Here is a 23,877-nt window from a genome sequence, read left to right on the forward strand (position 1 = left end):
CATTCCCTCACTTCTCTTCAAAAGTGACTGGTACTTTTTTGTAATTATTCAAATTTGTATTGGTAGTAGAAACATTTTTCAGGGATTTGAAGAGGATGTGTACGTATAGTTTCCTCCATCAAAATAGATGTATGAAACTATTTCAACTGTGGAAAAAAAAAGGGAATTAATAAAAACGTGTCCCAGTATGCGAGCCACACTCTACATCCATAAACTAAAGCTATAATCTCGTACTGTGTTGTATGTTAGTTGGGCTTGACCCACATCTCCAGAACTACTGAACAACTTCTCTCATGTTTACAGCCAGGGGCATGGTGGTGTAGTGGTTAGTACTGTCGCCTCACAGCAAGAAGGTCCTGGGTTTGAGCCCAGCGGCTGGCGAGGGCCTTTCTGTGTGGAGTTTGCATGTTCTCCCCGTGTCTGTGTAGGTTTCCTCTGGGTGCTCCGGGTTTCCCCCACAGTCCAAAGACTTGCAGGTTAGGTTAATTGGTGGTGCTAAATTAACCATGAGTGTGAATGGTTGTTTGTCTCTGTCAGCCCTGTGATGACTTGGCGACTTGTCCAGGATGTACCCTGTCTCTCGCCCACAGTCAGCTGGGATAGGCTCCAGCTTGCCTGCGACCCTGTACAGAATAAGAGGCTACAGATAATGGATGGATATTTACAGCCAACACATAAAAGCAGGTAGAATCATCATAAGGGAAGTCTGAACAACAAACATCCACCCTCAGATTTTCCAGTCAAATTTCTTTTCCTCATGTTTTCACGAGTGCTCAAAATATGGTTAAAACAGGTGTGTATTGTGCCAGAGTTTACAATAACACACATCATTTACACATTTTTGCACTTGTCATTCCAATCTTTTCAGCCTTAAGTCAGAGAGCCATGGATTGGTGCATAAATTTCTGGGAGATTTGCAAAGGCTTCAGAATTCTAATTTAACAAAGGAGAAATTTTGAACCCATGAACATCTTTCTTTCTCTTGTTCCTTCACCTACACTTCATATAAAGTGGTACAGGAATTAAATGCTATCAATGATACGCCACGGTCAACTAAGCGTTGACCATGGCTGTGTGTGTGCTACAATTACGTTCAAATTAGTTCAAAAGCACAAGCGGTACTTTATACAAAAATAATGCAAGTGGGTACAAAATGTTATTGCAACAGGGGATAGAGGCAAGATTTTATCAAATTACTTATTTATGGCTATTGTCAAAGTATATTGTACAATAACTTTAGCTCATTTTTAGAACTGACAGGCATCTTCATTATACACTATAGGGAACAGCAATCATCTAAAACAAGAAACAGTCTATACTAAGCACTGAATAGCAGCTAGCTGCTGTAGCGCTTTTATCCTTCAAAGAAAAGCAGCACATTTCCAATGATGGGTTGCTGAGCAACACTGCAGTAGATGTTGGTGTTACAAAGCATCAGTGTGTGGGAACTCTAATCCTCTTCCCAGTTTCTGACTACAGAAGTAAATGATGCATGATTTTGGGGGGAAATAAAAAAAAAATCTTTTTGCAACAAACATTTTAAACATGAGATTGGATAGATGGTACTTACTCAACAGCTATGTAGCTCAAGCACTTGGAAAACTGTTTAGCGCAAGATAAAAGCAAGACATATCTTAAAATAGCCTTGGTTTAAACCACACAACGGAAGACCTGTAATCATTTTCCTGCCCAGGTTCCTTTCTTCGTCTGTTCACTTCTCTTTGAAATCAAAATAGAATGAAGTTACAAAACAGGAATGCAATTGGATATTCATTTTTGGCAATACATTGTTTTCTTTTGCCCTTTGTGCATGTCTTTGAAATGAAATGGGGAACAGTATAAAGACAGCAAATCTTTTAAAAACCCCTGTAATTACCTTTTATGACAACATACCATTTTTCTTTGAGAAATATATTCAGAGGACACCAAATTCTTAAAGCAGTTTTAAATTTCTTGTGTGCTCCTTGTATTTTATTATGATTACCATGTGGCACTTGACATAAACGGGAAGTGAAGCAATCATATTGGCAATGGACTCGCAGCAAAGTCCCCAGTGACAGTTGACTCATCTAGTGTAGTAAGAACTCATCTCATCTCATTATCTCTAGCCGCTTTATCCTGTTCTACAGGGTCGCAGGCAAGCTGGAGCCTATCCCAGCTGACTACGGGCGAAAGGCGGGGTACACCCTGGACAAGTCGCCAGGTCATCACAGGGCTGACACATAGACACAGACAACCATTCACACTCACAGTCACACCTACGGTTAATTTAGAGTCACCAGTTAACCTAACCTGTATGTCTTTGGACTGTGGGGGAAACCGGAGCACCCGGAGGAAACCCATGCGGACACGGGGAGAACATGCAAACTCCGCACAGAAAGGGCCTCGTCGGCCACGGGGCTCGAACCCGGACCTTCTTGCTGTGAGGCGACAATGCTAACCACGACACCACCGTGCCGCCTGCTTCGATTGTGTCATCTCTAAATTATAGGTTACTTTGGGTGAACGTGTCTACCAATTTAATAAAAATAAATGCAAATGATTTGCCAATTTTCTGATTACCAAAGATGATGTGATGAAAATAGGTTTGCCTTTTTCTGTTTGCATTGACCTCTGGATCGATCTTCTGGCAAAAATGCCAATCTTTCCTACACTGGTATGTAAATTGTAGACAGATTCCCCTCATATAAACATCTCCGGTACTTCATGGGCCTGACAATGGTGCAGATAATGGCATACTTGAATTGTGTCAGTGGTGCTCTGAGTCAGAACATCGGTGCTGATGGATATCACATTACCTGGGTTTTATCAGGACTGAACTGCAGTCTAAGAGGTGAGTGCCGAGGATTCATTTGCAAATCAAGAATGAATTAACACATTAAAAAATGAGAGTGGAACAGGAGCGGTCCACTGGAATGCTGGTATGCCTCCCCTTTGTTGGCCATAACTCTGTAAAATAGCAAATACCAACAGAAAGTTGATGTTTTAAAAATATTTTAAACTCATTCAGTTCTGAATAAAGAAAATACTTTGGAAAGTCCAACTTGGTATAGATTTGGCCAATCTCTGATCAATTAGTCTTGTGTAAAATTAATTTAATATTCCCCTCAACCCTATTCTAATAATTTGCAATTGAAATAAGCATTCTCTGGAATTTCTACATATAAAAGATAAATCATTGTCATGTAATCTGGAAGGAAAAGTTGACTGTGTTAAAGGTGAATACTGAGCACGTGATGACTACTGATAGTGTTGAGTCAGTGATTGCTAGTGGCTATGGTAACTGCATTTTTGAAGTTTGAATTGCTGCAAGACTTAAAGGAGATACACAGAGCCTTTATTTTTAAATAAATTTCTGAGTGGATAGTATCTCCATCCTTGACTCTTGTATGCTGCATAAATGGGAATAAAAAATATATATTTTTTTGAGTGTTAAAATCGACTGCAAAGTTGGCATTGGAGCTGCCCCGCTGAGCCAGCCAGCCCTGAGCGCGTGACGTCACAGCGGTAACCAGTTTTAAGGCCGAGGCCTTTTACAGCTATAGACCAAAGTCATATAAATACAAATTTACGGTGAAAGTAAGAAATACCGTTACCCACTTGCTCAACTAAGACTGATTTGACTTCATTGATTGTGGGTTGACTCTCATTAAAACAGGACAGGTGTTGTAACTTATGCAACATACATGTACATGCATGCATTTTCACTGATAAAACGTAAAAGGCGAATTAAATAATCAGATGAACTGAGACAATCACATTCTGAAGCAAATTAAATAATCTTATACCGGTAACTTAAACACACAATACAAGTTACATGTATTAATCTAAATGCAGGTAAACATATTTTTTTATCCAAATGAGAGTCGGAGCTTACCCGTCTGTGTTCTCGCTTCTTGAAGGCCGATCTTGTGGCCGATTGTTTTGAAACAATCTGACTTTCAGTTGTTCGTTCAGTTCTCCGTTCATTCACTTCTTCCACGTAAGGGCGAGATGGCAGCAATATCCTCGTCTCATCTCATTATCTCTAGCCGCTTTATCCTGTTCTACAGGGTCGCAGGCAAGCTGGAGCCTATCCCAGCTGACTACGGGCGAAAGGCGGGGTACACCCTGGACAAGTCGCCAGGTCATCACAGGGCTGACACATAGACACAGACAACCATTCACACTCACATTCACACCTACGGTCAATTTAGAGTCACCAGTTAGCCTAACCTGCATGTCTTTGGACTGTGGGGGAAACCGGAGCACCCGGAGGAAACCCACGCGGACACGGGGAGAACATGCAAACTCCGCACAGAAAGGCCCTCGCCAGCCACGGGGCTCGAACCCGGACCTTCTGCAGCAATATCCAGTTTAGAAATAAGATGGCTGCTCCACTTATTCACTTTTCTTCATACTGTGTATTCCGTCTTTACTGCTGGGCTCAGGCAATTAGTAAAACCCGGGACGGAACGGGATGTCACAGGTTTTAGCGACAACTGCGGGGAGGTCACTGCCCGAGCGATATGTCCTGTCCCGTTCCGTCCCGGGTTTTAGCAACAACCCTCGGCTCACTCCAGGGGGACTGGTGCAACTGAACTCACTTTCCTTTAAAATAAATAAATACTTTCCTTTTCTTGTAGTTTTCTTTTCCTTTAACTGTTGGGACTGCACCCTCTTTCAATACGGGCTTATAGCCAACGCTCCTCAACAGATCAGAGGTTTCGTACAAGTCTTCAGTAAAATGTGCAGAGTAGAGGAGAGACCACTTCGTAGGTGCCCAATGTGCCCGTGAACGTCTCGCAAAACACGTCCAAATGAATGCAACGTAAATCCACCTTCTGCCATGTTGCTGTACTGTCCAGCAACACATCTACGTGGCATGGCGATAAATTAGCTCAGAATGGAGGATTGGAGTTGCAGTCAGCTCTGCGTTTTAGTATAGCGGAAATGGCGATGAGACCGATAGACTTCCTGTTGTGACGTTACGGACATCAAGGTCATTCACTCAGACCGCTACCTATATAAATCACTTTAATCATAAAAATTACTATATTAGATTTATTGTTAACGCTTAAAACTATTCCTGTGCCATTCTTGAGGTCTCAAGGCATTTATAAATGAAAGTGAGGCCATGGCTCTGTGTATATGCTTTAACTCCAGGCCATGGGAAATTTTTTGGTCAGTCATGTGGGTTGCAAAATGTTAAAATATTTGTAACTATTTATGACCAATAAATATTTTTGTAATTTTTAATAAATAGTGTATTAAAAAACACCAAAAATGTAATATTTAAAAAAAAATAAGATTAATAGCTGATAAGGGTGGCTATATTCTTATTCTTTTTCAGGGCAAGATTTTTCAGTGTGCAATATTCATGTCATAAATTTGACGTAAACGTTCCTAAGAAATCCCCAATCCAAACAAGTCATAAGATTATAATCCTTTTATTACTCCTGTTGCTTTGCATAAAAGATGCAGTGTTCTCTTTTATTGATGTTTATTGAAAGAGGTGGAACAGTGCAGAGAGAGATGGGCATGGTTTTATCTGACACAGATAAACCATTTTGTTGTCCATGTTGTCTCTTTGGGAGAATCATTTCACGACAGTTTTGTAAAACACTGACAGAGGGGGAAGGGGCCAGTTTGGTTCAAAGTCACAAAGTGCTCTAAGTGTGAGAGCTGACTGCCAGGACGAATTATAACCCAGTCTATGTGTATTTTGTGAATTTAGACAAACCTTATGATTGCAGGAGTGTGGGGTATCTGGGTCAGGACTGCATAAGTAGTCAGAAGTTACATAATTAGTTGAATAATTAGCTGGACGTCCACTTGTGTATAAAGTGTCACATGATCCCAGTATAAATACACCTATTCCTGGAAATCCCCAGAGTTTGATTTAAAAAATATATTTAACAGTTATTCCACGAAATCGAGTTGTACATGAACTGATAGCTGATGAGGCTTGTAGCACCAAGTTGGCAAGAAGAAGAACAATAACTTTCATCACACGTACGCTTGTGAATTTCCTCTCTGCATTTAACCTATCTGAAGCAGTGATCACACACATACCCAGAGCAGTGGGCAGCCATGCTAACAGTGCCCGGAGAGCAGTTGGGGGTTAGGTGCCTTGCTCAAGGGCACCTCAGGCTAAGGCCACTCCATGCTAATCTAACCGCATGTCTTTGAAACTGTGGGGGAAAATGGAGCACCCGGAGGAAACCCACGCAGACCCGGGGAGAACATGCAAACTCCACACAAAAAGGCCCCTGTCGGCCTAGGGGCTCAAACCCTGAACCTTCTTGCTATGAGGTGACAGTGCTAACCACTGTACCACTGTGCCACCCATAAGGCGTGTATGACAAGATTGAGTGGAATAATTGTTTAATTCTATCCACATTCACTGAGCATTTTTATTTTTATTTTTTGCAAATGTGATAAATCAAAACTTTATACAAAACATCCGACAAAATCATTTCCACTTGGAATGTAAACAAACCGGCAAAATGACAGAAGCAATTAGTGAAAAATGCTATAATAATGTTTCAAAAATAAAAAAAGATACATTCTTACCAGGGTGACACGGTGGTATAGTGGTTGGCGCTGTTGTCTCACAGCAAGAAGGTCCAGGTTTCAGCCCCGTGGCCGGCGAGGGCCTTTCTGTGTGGAGTTTGCATGTTGTCCGTGTGGGTTTCCTCCGGGTGCTCCGGTTTCCCCCACAGTCCAAAGACATGCAAGTTAGGTTAACTGGTGACTCTAAATTGACCGTAGGTGTGAATGGTTGTCTGTGTCTATGTGTCAGCCCTGTGATGACCGGGCGACTTGTCCAGGGTGTACCCTGCCTTTTGCCCATAGTCAGCTGGGATAGGCTCCAGCTTGCCTGTGATCCTGTAGAACAGGATAAAGCAGCTAGAGATAATGTGATGAGGCATTCTTACCATCAAAAACTTTCGTTCCATATTTTGTTGCTTTTTTTGTATTTTTTGGGATTTTATTTTGAGTAGAGTTTTTATTTCCTCCTCGGTTGGTTGAGCAACATGCTCTGCCACTTTGTTTTTCTCTACTCATGGTATATGAGCTGATATCCTAGTAGTAGAATAGCCAATCGGAGTGTGTGATTGCTCATATCCAGTGAATGTGGATAGAATAAATATGAATGTTCCACAAAATGCTATTACATTCATTAAAAATGGAAAGAATATGGCAGAATTGCAGCTCTGCTTAGAGAAGGCCGTCCACTAAAATTTAGTGAATGGGTAAGGTAGGCATTAGTCAGAGAAGAACCCAAGAAGCCAAGGATAATTCTGCAGGAACTGGAGACATCCACAGCTTAGATGGGAGAAGCTATTCACATGGTGACCACAGTCCAGATACTCCACAAAGTTTGGCTTTATTAAGAGTGGCATGAAGAGAAGAAAAGGCATATGAGTTTGCCAAAAGGCATGTTGGAACCTTGGCAAATATGTTGAAAAAAACCTGCCTTCTCTGATGAGACTGAAATTGAATTTTTTTGCCCTTGACACAAAGCACTGCATTTGGCAGCAACCCAACACTGTTCATCACTCTGAAAACAGCATCCCCACACTGAAGTAGTGCTAGCATCATGTTGTGTGGATGCTTTTCATTAGCAGGGACTGGGAAAATGCTAAGGTTTAGGGTAAGATGGCTGGAGCAAAATACAGGGCAATCCTAGAAGAAACTTGTTCCAGTTTGTGAGAGACTTGAAATTATGGCAGAGGTTCAACTTTCAACAGCATATTGTTAACCTGCACTAAAGTGGCTCACAAGCAATAACTTGAATGTATTACAGTGGCCCAGTCAAAGACCAGACCTCAATACAACTGAAAATCTGTGGCGAGACTTGACAACTGCCACTGACCAATAGTTTCCATACAATCTGACAGAGCTTGAACAATTTTGCTAAGTAGAATGGGCAAAAATATCAGGATCCAGATGTGCAAAGCTGATAGAGACATATCCCAGAAGACTTGCTGATGTTCCTGCAGTCAAAAGTGGCTCTACTAAGTACTTACCCATGGGGGTGAATACTTATGCAACCAGCAAATGACTGTTTTTGTTTAATTAAACTTTGTGTCACAATAAAAAAAATTTGCACATTCAACTATCAGAATTATTTTATAAATAAAATGGAGGAATAATCCCAGTTAAGTTCATTTCAAATTGAGGTTGTAACACTACACATGTGGAAAAGTTCAAGAGGGATGTAAATACTGGTCATTTTATGAGCGCACAGAATTAAATCAACATCCTTAGCTTCAAGCAGAAACTGTTTAAGGTGGGTGTAAGACTCTTTCAAGGACTGGTCTTGTCTCTACTCCTGTTTGTGGTTTTCATGGACAGGATAGCAAGACACAGCCAAGGTTTGAGAAGTGTAAGTGGATATTCAACATGCACTTGAAGGTTTCACTGCTGAGTATGAAGTGGCTGGGATGAAATCAGTACATCCAAGTCAAAGGACATGGCTTTCTCCTGTAAAAGAGTGGGATGCTCCTTTCAGGTTATAGGGGATAGAGCTTACCCCTGGTACAGGAGTTTCAAGTATCTTAGGTTCTCATCCTGAGTGATGGACAGAAGGTAGAAAGTTAGTGGCAACAATGTGACAGTCACTGTACCAGTATGTGGTGGTGAAACATGAGTTTTCAAACAATGCTCTCTGTCCCTGTCCTCACCTATGGTCACAAGTCCTGGATAGTAATCAAAAGAATAAGGTCATGTTTACAAGCTTACTCTCCATGATAGAGTGAAGAGCTCAGAAATCACGGAGAACATTGGAGTAGACCCTCTGCTCCTCTGAATTGAGAGGAGCTACTAGAAGTGGTTCGGGCACTTTATGGTACACAGATGTCACTTGTCATCTCCCACTTGAACTGTATCAGGCACATACAACTGGACAGAGACCCAGGACCTGCTTGAGAGATTATATGTCACTTGTGAATGTCTGGTTATTCTCCAGGAGAAGCTGGAACCTGTGGCTAAGGATAGACAAGTCTGGACTGACCTTGTCATCCTGTCACCACTGGCTTAAAACCTTGCAATGCAATGCAAAAAAAAAAAAAAATCATGCAGATACAGGTCAAGAGCTTCAGTTAAAGTTCACATCAAATGCCAGAATGAAGAAAAAGTATGATCTCTGTAACTTTAACCATGTCATGGTTGTTGGTACTATTTGGGCTGATCTGAGTATTTCAGAAACTGCTGATCTCTTGGGATTTTCACACACAACAGTCTCTAGTGTTTACACAGAATGGTGCAAAAAAAAAGCACTAAGCGAGTGACAGTTTTGTGGATGGAAACGCCTTGTTGATGAGAAAGGTAATTGGAAAATGACCAGATTGGTTTGAGCTGCCATGAAAGATATAGTAACTCAAATAATTACTATTTACAAGCATGGTGAGTAGAAAAGCATCTCAGCATGCACAAAACATCAAACCTTGCAGTGGGTGGGTTACAACAGTATTAGACCAGGTTCCACTCCTGTCAGCCAAGAACCAGAATCTGAGGCAGGCACAGGCTCAGCAAAACTGGACAGTTAAAGATTAGAAGAAAAATCATCTGGTCTTTTTCCAGTCTTCAGCTGTTTAGTTTCGGTGAGTCTATGCACATGATAGCCTCAGATTCTTGTTCTTGGCTTATTTATTGACTGAAGCCTTCAAGAAAATCTGTCTTGCATGAACTTAGCTTAAAAACATACTGTAAACACAGCACATTTTAGATAAATACTTGCACATTAAACATAAGGCTGGACATGCTGGCCATCTGCTCATTTGTCTTTGTAGTAGTGCAATGCAGATATATTTGTGCTTTTTTGTTGTGGGCATTCTATATAATCTTCCTGATGGTAAGGGGATATACTGGATACACTGGTGGGTGAAATGGGTCATCCAAAATCTTCCTTGCCAGGCCAAGTGCATGTTGTGTGTGTGGTAAGCATACATACGGAGCCTAAACCAGCATTAATCTCCCCCAGTGCATTTGACCTTACTGAGCATATTCAAATTTTTCATGCTAGACACAACCTTCACAACATTGCATGCAGAAAATAAGAACATACAATTAAGTTATTTAAAAAAGCACTAATATTGTTATATCAGTATTAAAACTGCTATTTAAAATGAATGAATGAATGAGTGCAGTCCTTGTTATGCCTCCGCCAGTGAGTGTCCATCCATCCATCCATCCATCCATCCATCCATCCATTTGTCTCATTTATCTTGTATCTCAAGAGCGAATGGCTGAATGTTTGCAGGATATGTATGGATTTATCATTGTAACCAGCAGATTAATTTATTAGAAATCACAGCAAGATCAAATGTTTGAAATTATTCTTCTTCAATAGCTTCATTCATGTTTGAAGTGCATTTTAAGGGTAATCCTGGCATCCAAATTAGTAACAAGGACCGGAGATGCTGCTGGTGGAGGCATTCCCGTCCAGGCTGTTGGCATCATGTTTGACTAGTTGTGCTTTAGTATACCTTGCCTAAGCATAGACAATAATAATGGCAAGTCAAATGTTTTTCAAAAATTCCTTACAAAATGACCAGGAGCTGCAGTTTCCATCAGATTATGGTTAAATTGCTGTGATTTGTATGACATTTGCCATAAGTTGTTTCTCAATATAGGTTGTATTCAGTCACGTGGCTTTTGCTTGCGAGTTTACTTCCGGTGAATGAAGTGGTGGTCAGACAAACCAATTTGGCCGCCATTATACAAAGAACTAGTCAAATCGCCTCCGACTGTTTTCACAGTTTAGAGGCCAATGCACAGTCAAGATCCCTTCAGAAAGTTGCTCTTTGCAATGGGATAGATCCTTACACACTAGTAAAAAGGATTTTTCCTATGATTTGAAAAATTATCCATCCACTGAGTTCCCTGACATCTCAAACTACCTGGTGCTGCAGACACTGGACATGGACAGATAAAAACCTGGAAGAGCACGGAAGCATACAACTTTTTATATGTGGCTGGGTTAAAGATCTGGGGATCAGGATACTACAAGATAAATCCTGTATCGTTTATGCCCAGGTAAGTAGGCATTTTTGGGCTTTTTGTAGCGTCTTTGCGGTGGTTGCTAGGACACTACAAGTTTTACATACATGTCTATATGTTGTGTTAATTTGCTTATCTGTTGATGTCTGTGTGCACTTTTATGTTTAGTTGTGTGTCAAATTTTTAATACTGCACATTTGAAGTTTGGGGAAATGCAATTTCAATCCTCTGTGTAATTAACTGTTACATGGTCTGACTGACAAAGTTCACTTTTACCTTTGACTTTAGTATCGGGTGTAAACAAACCACAGCCGCTCGATTCTCAATCCTCCCTGCTCTTCTCTTTCAGGTAAATTATTCACAAAGATCCACAGAAACCCCTTTAAAGACCTGGGTATTGGTGAAACAGGATGGAGAAGTTATCATGGCTCACTGTAACTGCATGGCCAGGTAAGCAGTTTTGTGCTGTTAACTCGTGAGCTCTGCTTTTATGTTTACGTGGATTGTCTCGATTATCTTATCCATCTACTTCAGTGTAGGAGCCCAATCTACATCATCATCCTTGTAAATTAAGTGAAAACATATGCGTTAGTTTACAATATGGTGACCACAAGCAAACAGTAAACAAAAACAAATCTGAGGACTTAAGTGTCTCTTGAACTTCAAAACATCACGAAATAACAGAAAATGGTGAAAAAAAGCAATTTGCGAATCCAAATAAAATAAATTGGAGGAGTTTACAAATCTTTCATGAAGTGATCACTGCAAACTCGAGAGTTCTTCAACTCAGTTCCCTTCCATGGCAGCGAAAGGTTCAAGAACCACCTTTCTCATCATCTTTTGATAAAATCCTTTGCTCTTTCATACTTTTTATCACTTCACGGGGAACCTGGAAAAAACTTTTAGCAGTTTCATGGTTTGTTCGATTCGTGCAGCCCAAAACAATGCAAGCGTATGACATTTTAACAACTAGGAAGGCATCCCAGTGATAGTAACGCTTTGTGAACTTCATGTCTTGCATATCTAATGAGGTGGATGTGATGTCGGATACAACCCACTGATACTCAATATAGAAGCCTGGTAAAGTTTTTTATGTTGATTGGTTTATGTCAGTCTATAGTAAACAACCATTCTGTCTTTACATTGTTCGAAGAGTTGGCTAGCCTTGTATGGTATATACATTTTACAGTTTGCTGCTAAAAAATAAAAAAAATAAGGGGGGGGGGTCGGGTCTTCTCACCGGTGGCACGGTGGTGTAGTGGTTAGCGCTGTCACCTCACAGCAAGAAGGTCCTGGGTTCGAGCCCAGTGACCGACGAGGGCCTTTCTGTGTGGAGTTCGCATGCTCTCCCTGTGTCCACGTGGGTTTCCTCCGGGTGCTCCAGTTTCCCCCACAGTCCAAAGACATACAGGTTAGGTTAATTGGTGGCACTAAATTGACCGTAGGTGTGAATGTGAGTGTACCGTGAGTTGGCCTAGTGGTTAGTGTGTCTGCCTCTTGATTGGGAGATTGCTGGTTCTACTCACGGTTGGGTCATACCAAACACCATCGTAAAAATGGTACCTACTGCCATCTGGCAAGGCACGCTGCAATACAGATGCGAGTATTGTAACCCTGTGTGAATGGTTGTCTGTGTATATGAATCATGGCAGGGAATCATGGCAGTGGCTGGCGAGGGCCTTTCTGTGTGGAGTTTGCATGTTCTCCCTGTGTCTGTGTAGGTTTCTTCTGGGTGCTCCAGGTTTCCCTCACAGTCCAAAGACATACAGGTTAGGTTAATTGGTGGTGCTAAATTGACCGTAGGTGTGAATGTGAGTGTACCGCAAGTTGGCCTAGTGGTTAGTGTGTCTGCCTCTTGATTGGGAGATTGCAAGTTCTACTCATGGTTGGGTCATACCAAACACCATTGTAAAAATGGTACCTACTGCCACCTGGCAAAGCATGCTGCAATACAGATGCGAGTATTGTAACCCTGTGTGAGTGGTTATCTGTGTATATGTGTCAGCCCTGTGATGAATCATGGCGAGGGCCTTTCTGTGTGGAGTTTGCATGTTCTTCCTGTGTCTGCGTAGGTTTCTTCTGGTTGCTCTGGGTTTCCCTCACAGTCCAAAGACATACAGGTTAGGTTAATTGGTGGTGCTAAATTGACCGTAGGTGTGAATGGTTGCTTGTGTCTATGTGTCAGCCCTGCGATAACCTGGCGACTTGTCCAGGGTGTACTCTGCCTCTTGCCCGTAGTCAGCTGGGATAGGCTCCAGCTTGCCTGCGACCCTGTAGAACAGGATAAGCGGCTAGAGATAACACTGGGGAACAATTTGAAAAAAATGTTCTGCTGAGTTAGATTTTTATGCTGATTAAAGCTAAAATTGGCATGCTGATTCCAAAATTGCAGTCAGTTTTTTCTAGCACGTCAAGTTTATTCTCCACAGCTTACCCTCCAGATAAGCAAAATTCTACTGTAGTGACTATTTGAAGGTTATGGAAGAACGTTATCAGGGTAGATGGGATGTACATATGATGGCTGACTATTGTTGGAGCATCAAACGCGATAGTCCTCAAGTTGAACACTCCTTGCATAGGTGGCACGGTGGTGTAGTGGTTAGCACAGTTGCCTCACAGCAAGAAGGTTCCAGGTTTGAATCCAGCGGCCGGCAAGGGCCTCTCTGTGTGGAGTTTGCATGTTCTCTGCGTGGGTTTCCTCTGGGTGCTCCGGTTTCCCCCACAATCCAAAGACATGCAGTTAGGTTAACATGGGGCGGCCTTGGGCTGATGTGCCCTTGAGCAAGGTACCGAACCCCTGACTGCTCCCCAGGCGCTCTGGTGTGGCTGCCCACTGCTCTGAGTGTGTGTGTGTGTTCACTGCTTCAGATGGGTTAAATGCAGAGAATGAATTTCACTGTGCTTGAAGTGTGCATGTGACGAATAAAGGTTTCATCTTCTTCTTGCACACAATTATAATTACAGTAGCCATATCCTTCGTAAAAACATAGTGTTAAATAAACATTACAGTCATGCCTGTTTCTTTCATATTTCATTGTATGTCAATATTTGTAAATTTTTATAAAACAAGCACATATCTGTTAAGTACAGTATTTTTCATATTTTTTGAGAAAACGAGGATCCTATAGTCAGAGCATTTTTTAAGGATTTTCCACTAGGAGACCAACTGGTCTGGGCAATACAATCACAGGCCCCAGAGTCCATGCGGCTGCACCGCTGCGGCATATTCTGTGATGCAAAATGGTTCACCAATCACCATACAGACAAACACACTACAGTGACTACACAGCTATCAAGAGCAATTACCAAGCACAAATGTTATGTCAAAGACACTCAAAGTTACACAGTAATGACATCGAATTCTGACATCAGCCATCTCAGTAACCAAATTTTAGTTTTGTTTTTCTTAACCAACATGATCTTGTGTGTATATCTTATAACATAGATCTTCGTTTTCCTTGTTAAATGTATACTTACAGTACATGGTACTTGGTTAATTAATTGCAACTGATTGAACCAAATGATAAGACATAACTTGGTTTAAAATTTGGTCTCCCAGTGAAGCTGGTTTGGCATTGACTAGGAGACCAAATCTGGCCACTGGGAGACCATAAATGCTCTGCCTATAGTTCAAAAACTTGACGTGATAGAGAAAAACTGAGATCAGTTTTGGATTCTGCACCCAAAAATTAGTTAAAAACAGCTGTCAGACGGGTGGCACGGTGGTATAGTGGTTAGCGCTGTCGCCTCACAGCAAGAAGGTCCGGGTTCGAGCCCCGTGGCCGGCGAGGGCCTTTCTGTGCGGAGTTTGCACGTGTCTGCGTGGGTTTCCTCCGGGTGCTCCGGTTTCCCCCACAGTCCAAAGACACGCAGGTTAGGTTAACTGGTGACTCTAAATTGACCGTAGGTGTGAATGTGAGTGTGAATGGTTGTCTGTGTCTATGCCCATGTTTACATTAGACCGTATCAGCGGATCATCAGATTAATGTTTTTAAAACGATTAGTGTGCACACAGCAACACCAATACACGATTTGCGTGCACACAGCAACACCAATACACGGATACGCTCGGCTCCGCAGGCATCCTGCGCTCCAAATCACTCCGCCCTGAACAGCGAGTGCCCTCTGGAGGGTGCGCACTCCGGCCTTGCGCAGCTCACAGAGCGCGCGAGTGTAGTGCACAAGCTGTGATTCGGGACAGCCGCTGTGTGTGAGATCCCAGCGCATATCACTTACCACTTGCAAGTGGAAGGATGGCAAGCCTAAAGACAATCATAACTACACAATGGGCAGTATTTTCATACTTTTATACTCTTTAATGAAAGGTGATACAAGGCGGAAGTCCGCGCCGTTTTTCAGCAGTCGCGTCACATGACCAACGCCAGCGAATCAGGAAGGTGGATGTCACAGTGACGTTGTCCAATGATGACGCCAGCTAGAGCTCAGCACAGCATATCCGCGTATTCTCAATGTTTACACAGCACCGGAGCTGACACGATCTGGATTGAATACGTGGACCCTGGCGGATTCCCGTTTCCCGGCGTTTCCAGGCGGTTTAATGTAAACGGACAGTGCATCCGCGAAGAAAACGAGACAGATACGGTCTAATGTAAACTTGGCCTATGTGTCAGCCCTGTGATGACCTGGCGACTTGTCCAGGGTGTACCCCGCCTTTCGCCCGTAGTCAGCTGGGATAGGCTCCAGCTTGCCTGCGACCCTGTAGAACGGGATAAAGCGGCTACAGATAATGAGATGAGATGAGACAGCTGTCAGACCTCATCTCATCTCATCTCATCTCATTATCTCTAGCCGCTTTATCCTTCTACAGGGTCGCAGGCAAGCTGGAGCCTATCCCAGCTGACTACGGGCGAAAGGCGGGGTACACCCTGGACAAGTCGCCAGGTCATCACAGGGCTGACACATAGACACAGACAACCATTCACACCTACGGTCAATTTAGAGTCACCAGTTAACCTAACCTGCATGTCTTTGGACTGTGGGGGAAACCGGAGCACCCGGAGGAAACCCACGCGGACACGGGGAGAATATGCAAACTCCACACAGAAAGGCCCTCGCCGGCCCCGGGGCTCGAACCCAGGGCCTTCTTGCTGTGAGGCGACAGCGCTAACCACTACACCACCGTGCCGCCGCTGTCAGACCTAACTCAACAAAAATTGTGTTCCCCAGTGTAATGGATGGATGGATGGATGGATGGAGGTCTTCTCACCCAACTTGAATCAAATGAAAGGTCCTGTTGAAAATATATTTGCATGCACCATAAGATGCAACATCCTTAGAGGAGGAAACAGTTGAATAGCTGCTGGTACGCAAGGTTTGAGACCTTTCTTTTCACTCTACCTTGAGGTGAGGAGTCAGAGCTCACTCAGGTTTGGCGCCATCATGTGAGGGCCATGATGCGTGAGGGAGGGGGGGCGGGGGGGGGCGTTCCTGCTGTGCTGTAGTTCTCTTTTGAAGACTCGCGTGCGCCATACAGTCCTTCTGAATCGCGCGCGCTCACTTTTTCTCGCTGTGTTTGGGAAGTACAGAGGCGCGCGGAGTGTCAGGGAAACCCGGGCCGGCCCACATGCCCACCCGAACTATCCACCGCAGCATGAACTAAAGTGAGTACTCAGGTTTATTTCTGAATCTTTTTTTTTTCCCCCTCAGACTTTGTTGTGAAGTGTTTAAATTCAGAGCACTGAGATGCTTCCGCACTGAGATGCTTCCGCACAAACACCTTAAATCTGAAGCGGTTTCACATATAAAACAGCCCCGTTTATACTCTAGTCCTTCTCTCTTATGGTGCACTATTTGTAGTAACTGTTTTAAACTGTGGCCTCATGTAAAGGCTGTAGATGATATGCTGCTCTTACTCAGCTGAGAAACATGACACATTTACAGTGATACTTTTAAAACATTTCAGAAAGTCTTCATGCACTGTTTTTTTATTGTTTTGTTTTGTTCTTCATCCAGAATTCAGCTTCTGAATGTACTGTATGTACAACAACACGCTGTTACGACAGGATTTACAGTCAAGCTTTGATTCCAAGCAAATAAAGATTAAAAAAAAGTATATTGCGGTAATTGTTATATTATAACTTTGTCTTTCAAAAGAAAAAGGAAACATGTCTGCCCTTGAGGTCAGTAAAAAGGGTTGAGATGATAAGGCAGTTCATACTCCTTGTTAGCAAACAAGAAATGTTGATGAAAGTCCAGAGAGACCGCTTCATCTTAGTCATTCAAGGCAGAGAGTAACCACTTAAAGCCTTGACTTCAAATATTCTGCCATGTTATAGATCGTTGACTTTTATTTTCATCTTAGAAAAAGGTCCCTCTGCAGTCCACTGTGCTGGCTTGAACTTTTTGAGAACAGGAATTTGAGCCAAGACTGATTTGCTACACATACCTGTCATGAGCTCTCGCTTGGTTTTGTGAGAAAAGCTTTCAGACGTTTAATCAATCCCTGAGAGCGAGCTGTAATTGCTCACTTGAAGATGGGAGATAAGAGTGAACATTAAAAGAGTGACGAGGAAAAGAGAGTAATGGCCTGGAGGACCAATGACATGTTTCCACCACTGCCATCCGCCTGCTTAATGACGGTGTTATGGGAAGCTAATGTTTGTTTTGTACACTAGGCTGTGTGAGGGAAACTCTTTACCACAGCAGTATTGAGGCACTGTAAGGGATTTTTATCAAACGTAACAATAAGCTCACACCTGTTGATAATTTGTATTTTGATACATGAATACAGAGCCTGTTGCTGTTCAGCGTACTTACAAATAATAATAATAATAATAATAATAATAAAACACAATCATGAAACTTTACTTTTCACTGAATTGTTATTGCCCAAATTAGGCCTCAATAATCTGAAAGCTTAGAATAAACCCTAGTTAGTCTTTTGGCACCTTTATTTATTACAGCTTGTTCCTCAAAGCCCTCAGTTTACTAATATCTCACGTAATGACATGGAATGGCATTTGATATTGAGTTCACTCCACAGTAATATGTAAACACTGCAGTCTCAGCAAGGCAACTGTCAATTAGACAAATACAGTTGACATTCCAAATAGCTGCACAGGCAGCACACAGTATAAATATTCTCCTACACCGATTAGCTTAATAGAATCACTCTCTATTAATGATGTTAGACGGTAATGCAGCCTATTGTATTTCTCTCAATTTGCCCGTGTAACTCAACACCCTCTTTCTGGAGCTTAATCTGTAGCCTCTTCTGGGCCCTAGAAAAAGGAAAACCTTTTAGTGCCGTGATGACATTGTTTGGAAAATGTACAAAGAGCAGGTTTATTTTATTGCAGGTCACCATCAGCTGATAATAATGTGTGAAAAAACATTTTGGCAACCTTTACTGTTATAAATTGTTGCTTGATTAGCCATTACGAAGTATAAGGTAGATCATCTTTTATTCAGATTTACCTGTATGAGATACACAGTGGGTATGTTGCTGTGGAGCACAGGAAATGCTGCACTTGAGAGCAGGATTTCCTTGACCTCAAGCAATTAAAATTGACATCAGTCTTTGCCCAGATAGAAAAAAATACTCTCATTTTGTGTGCATTTCAAGCGGATTATACAGTTCAGTGTTTAACTATCTAGCTCACTTAATACAGTGTTTTGAAAGCCTTTTTAAAATGTTTTCAGCTTTCTACAGAAATGTGAAAATATTCAGATATCTGCTTTTCTCAAATTTGCACCTTTCTGAGATTTGCATATTTAGTAGCAGAACTCTATCTCTCACACTGACATTCTTACTCTCTCTCTCTCTCTCTCTCTCTCTCTCTCTCTCTCTCTCTCTCACACACACACACACACACACACACACACACACACACACACACACACACACAATGTAAATGTCAATTATACAAAGAGAAAGCTGTGAGCACACACAAAAAAACTGAAATAGCTTTTGAATTGAAAGCTCATGACTTTAATTGATAATTTTAAAGAATTCTGACTGTTCAATATTTTTATCTGGAATGAAAATGCCAGTTTTTTCCCCCCAAACAACTATTTTTGTGTTTATTCAAGCTTTATTCATAGGGTTTTTAAAATTCAGAGCATTTGCTAATAATGTGTTAAAACCCTGTCCATGTCTGCATTCCACATGACAAGTTGCATGACAAGATATAAAAACTTTCTCATTGATGTCAAGCTCGTACACTTTATATGTGTATATTATTCAAATACCAACCTAGAATTGCACATAACTGTATTGTTATCATTAAGCCTAGAGACAATTCCAACACTATAACTGTGTCATCTGACCTCATAGTGATTCACATAAAATAAACAACATACTAACTTGCTTCCAGCCCAACTCCAAAATTTTCCTCACTGGTGACATTAAAGTTGCATTAGGTAAAAGATTAGTCTTTTTTTTTTTAAGATTAGGTCTCATTAGGTAGGTTAGACATTTAAATGTTTCCTGTCCATTTCCATGTAACTCTACCCCTAGGATATACAGTGGCCTGTATAGTACCTATAACAATTTTAGTGACTTAATGCACTTTTGCTAAGGCCACAGTTTTTTTAATTGTTTTTTAAATCATCTACATATCTTCCATAGTTATTTGTACAAGGAATAAAAAATTACTATTGCACCTTCAAGCATACAAACATGGGTCTGTATTCCTCTGTTGAAACAATGTGCTATTGTTATTTGCAACATGCTTTTCTGAGAACTCTGCTTATGGTTGATGGTGAAATAATAAAAGTTCCTGAAATTGTAACAGTAGAAAAGTCCCCCCCCCATTGATATTTGGATAGAATTCACCTGTTATAGCCTGACCTTGACTATGCTCACCTTCAGTGAAACTTAACTCTGATCATGAATAAAACTATAATGAGAAGCTAATTCCTATACATAACAATAATCAAAGACAGAAATTAGTACTTGATCCGCTTATAGCAAATATAAGAAAACACACACACACACACACACACACACACACACACACACACACACACACATGTACAAGGAACATTAATTTTTTAATATAGAATATTACAAGGTTGTCTCTTGACAAAAGCCTTTCATAAGTTTCATGTTTCATCATGGCAATGCCTGACTCAGTGATACTGTGGTCTTCTGTATCACATTGTGAAAGACACTACTGGACTATTTTTATTTTTCCTGTACATAGGATGCCACCTCTTCCTTGGAATTATTTTCAGAGTATGTGTCAGAATCCTGTTGTATTTGTGACAGGAGACAGAGTGGCATGACTGTGCGTTCTCCAAATAATATGTATTCTCGAACTACTACACTAAGCGTAACCACATGAACACTTGAAAATGTTCTGGCAAAACAAAACATCTGACACTACATTGTCCTGATAGCAAACACATCTTGTGTCCTTCTTTCTTCACTCAGACTCTTCACTCGCTCACTCTGTCACAGGTTTTCAACATCCATTATACAGTTGAGACCTGTTCTGACCTCAGCATATAGCTAAAGGGCTTGGCATTAATGCCTATGCCCAGAGATCTGCATTAAGCCTTACCACTATAGCTAGGGATTTGCATGGGAAATGTGGCACTTTTATTGAAATCATTAATTCTCCCAGCACGACGCCAGCCCTGGGCTTTGTAGATGCTCTGCCGCCTCGGCACCGAAGCATGAAACAAGTAGCCACATAAGTCAGTATTAAATATCTGACTTGTGTTAATGCCAGAGACTGCGACAGGTCCTGGTCCTCTCGCAGAGAGTACTATCAGAGACAACCATGCACATCCTTTTTTTGTGGCAGTCTCACATGACTTAAATGAGCCTATAAAATCTCAGCCAGAATCAGTTTTATTTTCCATATGGTACACACATATGGTACACACATATGGAACTCTTTGTGAGTTCAAATGTAACAGACTACACAAACAGTTTCTAATTTACAACTCTTTAAAGGATAATAAGGAATTAAACAAACATGAAACAAATACCATAAATAATATTTGCTAAATAGGAAGAATAATATGAGTTAAAAGTATAATATAAAGTAATATAGTGTTAAAAAGGAATCCTGAATATGTACAATTATTCTATCCACATTCACTGGATATGAGCAATCACACACGCCGATTGGCTGCTCTACTACTAGGCTATCAGCTCATATACCGTGAGTAGCGAAAAACAAAATGGCGGAGTGTTTTGCTGAACCAACCGAGGACGAAATAAAACCTCTACTTGAAAACAAAACCCCCAAAAATACAAAAAAAAGCAACAAAATGTGGAATAAAAGTATTTGATGGTAAGAACATATCTTTTTATTTTTCAAGAATTATTATTATAGCATTTTCCCCAAATTTCTACTGTCATTTTGCCGGTTTGTTTACATTCTAAGCAGAAATGATTTTGTCGGATGTTTTGTAAAGATTTTATTTATTGGATTTGCAAAAAATAAAAATGCTCTGTTTCTCAAAATCTGGTGAATGTGCATATAATAAAACAGTTATTCTCCTCAATCTCGTCGTACATGGCTTATCGTCAGCTCGTTGCTACACGCCTCGCTGGCTATCAGCTCATATACGACTCGATTTTGTGGAATAACAGTTAAATACGAGTATATGTATGTGTGAATTCTTATGCATCCTATACAGCATATTTTATACTGTGTAGCATTGAGAACCCATCAAGAAGTTTTTTGTAGGTCTAGTAAGTCAGTTCTTGTCCACCTATTTGTAAATTTTGGGGTTTATATTAAGTTTGATATCCTGTTAGTGATCATAGTCATGCTTTATATGCCATAGCAAAGATTTTTAGATTTCTGGCTGAAATCTCAATGTCACATGAATGCCTGTAAAGGTGTCTTGTAAACATTTCTGTGTTCACTACGTTTACCTGCTTGCAGTCAGTTTTTGAACACAGTGCACTGATGTAATGTGCTGTTCAATTGTGCATCATGAATTGCATAATGGTTAAAGCTCCAGGCCTGTGTACAGTGCAGAACATGAAAGTTAAGGGCATCAAATGTTACTCGGTTAAAATTTGCTTATTGAGCAATTTTATAGAACATTTCAAGCTCAGCTCAGCTTAAGAGTTTGCTCAATTAAAATGTTTTAGTCTCTGTGATTTGGTTCTTGTCTTGCATTACATTACAGGCATTTAGCAGACACTCTTATTCAGAGCAACATACCCAGAGCAGCCTGGGGTTACGTTCCTTGGTCAAGGGCATTTCAGCCATTTCTGCAGGTCTAGGGAATCAAACTGGTGACCTTTTAGTCCCAAAGCTACTTCTCTAATCATTAGGCCATGGCTTCCTCGACATGCTTTGGCAAAATTCAGTACTTGTTTTTCAGTAGCTGTTTTCTAACTGGTTAAGTGAGTACTGAAATATTTTTCTCTGGGGAAAATTATACCATCACACGAGTTGCTCTAAGAATAAAGTGTTTAGTTATGGTGAAATTGGAACCTTATTGTTATGTAGTGTATATTCATACAGAGAAGACTTTCACTATGTGAGTACAGCTCTGTTCCTCGTGACACAGTTTCAGCATATTTGTGCCACAAGGCCTATAAATAATGCAAGGTGATACAAGGTGAAATCATTGTTAGGGTCCTGTTCAGCTACCTGCACATGCATCATGTTGAGTAGGTCACAGCCCAATTGAATTAGTTCCTTTCCAGTTGCTCAATATTAACATTTAAAAGCTTCTGCTGCTTAAGCAGACCAGCATCCACATTAGCCTCCTGGCAATATTGACAATTTGGACAAGTGAAAACCACTCTACCATCTTTAGAACATAGTCAGCACATTATATTGAAAGCAATTGCGTATCTATGTCCAGTGGAGAATTATGGTAGCATTTGTCAAAGTTGTTGAAGCAGCCATTATCTGTTTTATTATGTGCTGAGTAGGTGTACAATAATTATGATGTAAGAGCACTTCAGTTCAGTTTGGGACTACATTTGCGTTCTGTGACATTTTTTAAAGCCCGGTTTTAACTGCACATCACAGAATGAAGTTTATATATATTTGTGTAAGAGAGGCCACACAGTTTAAACCAGTAATGAGTAATGACTTAAAATGGAATTATGAATAACTAGTATTACTAGAATTAGTTGGGCAGTGCAAATATAAAAATAAACCTTTCCCTTTGTGACTTGCTTGACAAGATCATACTGTTAAACAAAAATCATCCACGCCTGGGTTGTGCAATATGGCTTGACATGAAGCCAAAATGGGTGTTTTTTGTATAACAGCATGACCCAAAGTATGTTAACAATTTAGATTTGTAATGAATGGCACCATGCTTTTTAATCATTTACAGTTAATATTGTAAATTATTATAATAAATGGATTTTTAAATTGATTTTAATTTTTAATCATTTACAGTTTAATTCTACATTTAATATTGTGGAATATCTGCAAGGCAACTTAGTTCCTGTTATCACTTACATTATAGCAGCTATAAACAGCTGTTTCCTCGCCAGCCTCTCTTTTTTTTCTGCCCTCTTGAAGTTGACAAAAAAAAAATGCACCTTCTCATGCGACAGAGAAACCAGAAAGCTCATACTCCTCTGTCCTGAAGACTCTTTTGTATCTGGAAACTTACTGACTGTTCCAAAGCGCTGACACCCAAAACTCATTTCCTAAATGTTCCTAAAAGTCTTCTCACAGAAATCTATACAATATCAATGATTATAAACTTTTCTTTTTAAACAACACTGGTTTTTTTAAATCCATTTATTATTAATTTTAGGATTTTGTAGAGCATCCACCATACAAGTCTCTGTGTATGTGCTGCTACTATAGTAATAATAACATATTAGAACTAGCATTCTACTTCATTTCGCATTCATTTGTTCATTTTATTTAATTACTGACAGAGTTGTGCTGTTGTGGAAAATGAATCAACACCTTCTGATTT

At 40.8% G+C, this 23,877-nt stretch overlaps 1 protein-coding gene across 1 annotated transcript in view; it reads left to right on the plus strand.

Annotated features, from left to right (window-relative positions):
* The first annotated feature begins 16,472 nt into the window (after window positions 1-16,472).
* The window catches only part of gpr4 (G protein-coupled receptor 4), a 38,197-nt gene continuing 30,792 nt past the window's right edge, over window positions 16,473-23,877 (plus strand). The window contains exon 1 of the mRNA XM_060944079.1: window positions 16,473-16,610. The gene's annotated coding sequence lies outside the window, so the exon portion shown is untranslated. The remainder of the gene's footprint in view (window positions 16,611-23,877) is intronic.

This window comes from Neoarius graeffei, chromosome 17, assembly GCF_027579695.1.
Source record: "Neoarius graeffei isolate fNeoGra1 chromosome 17, fNeoGra1.pri, whole genome shotgun sequence".
NCBI lineage: Eukaryota > Metazoa > Chordata > Actinopteri > Siluriformes > Ariidae > Neoarius > Neoarius graeffei.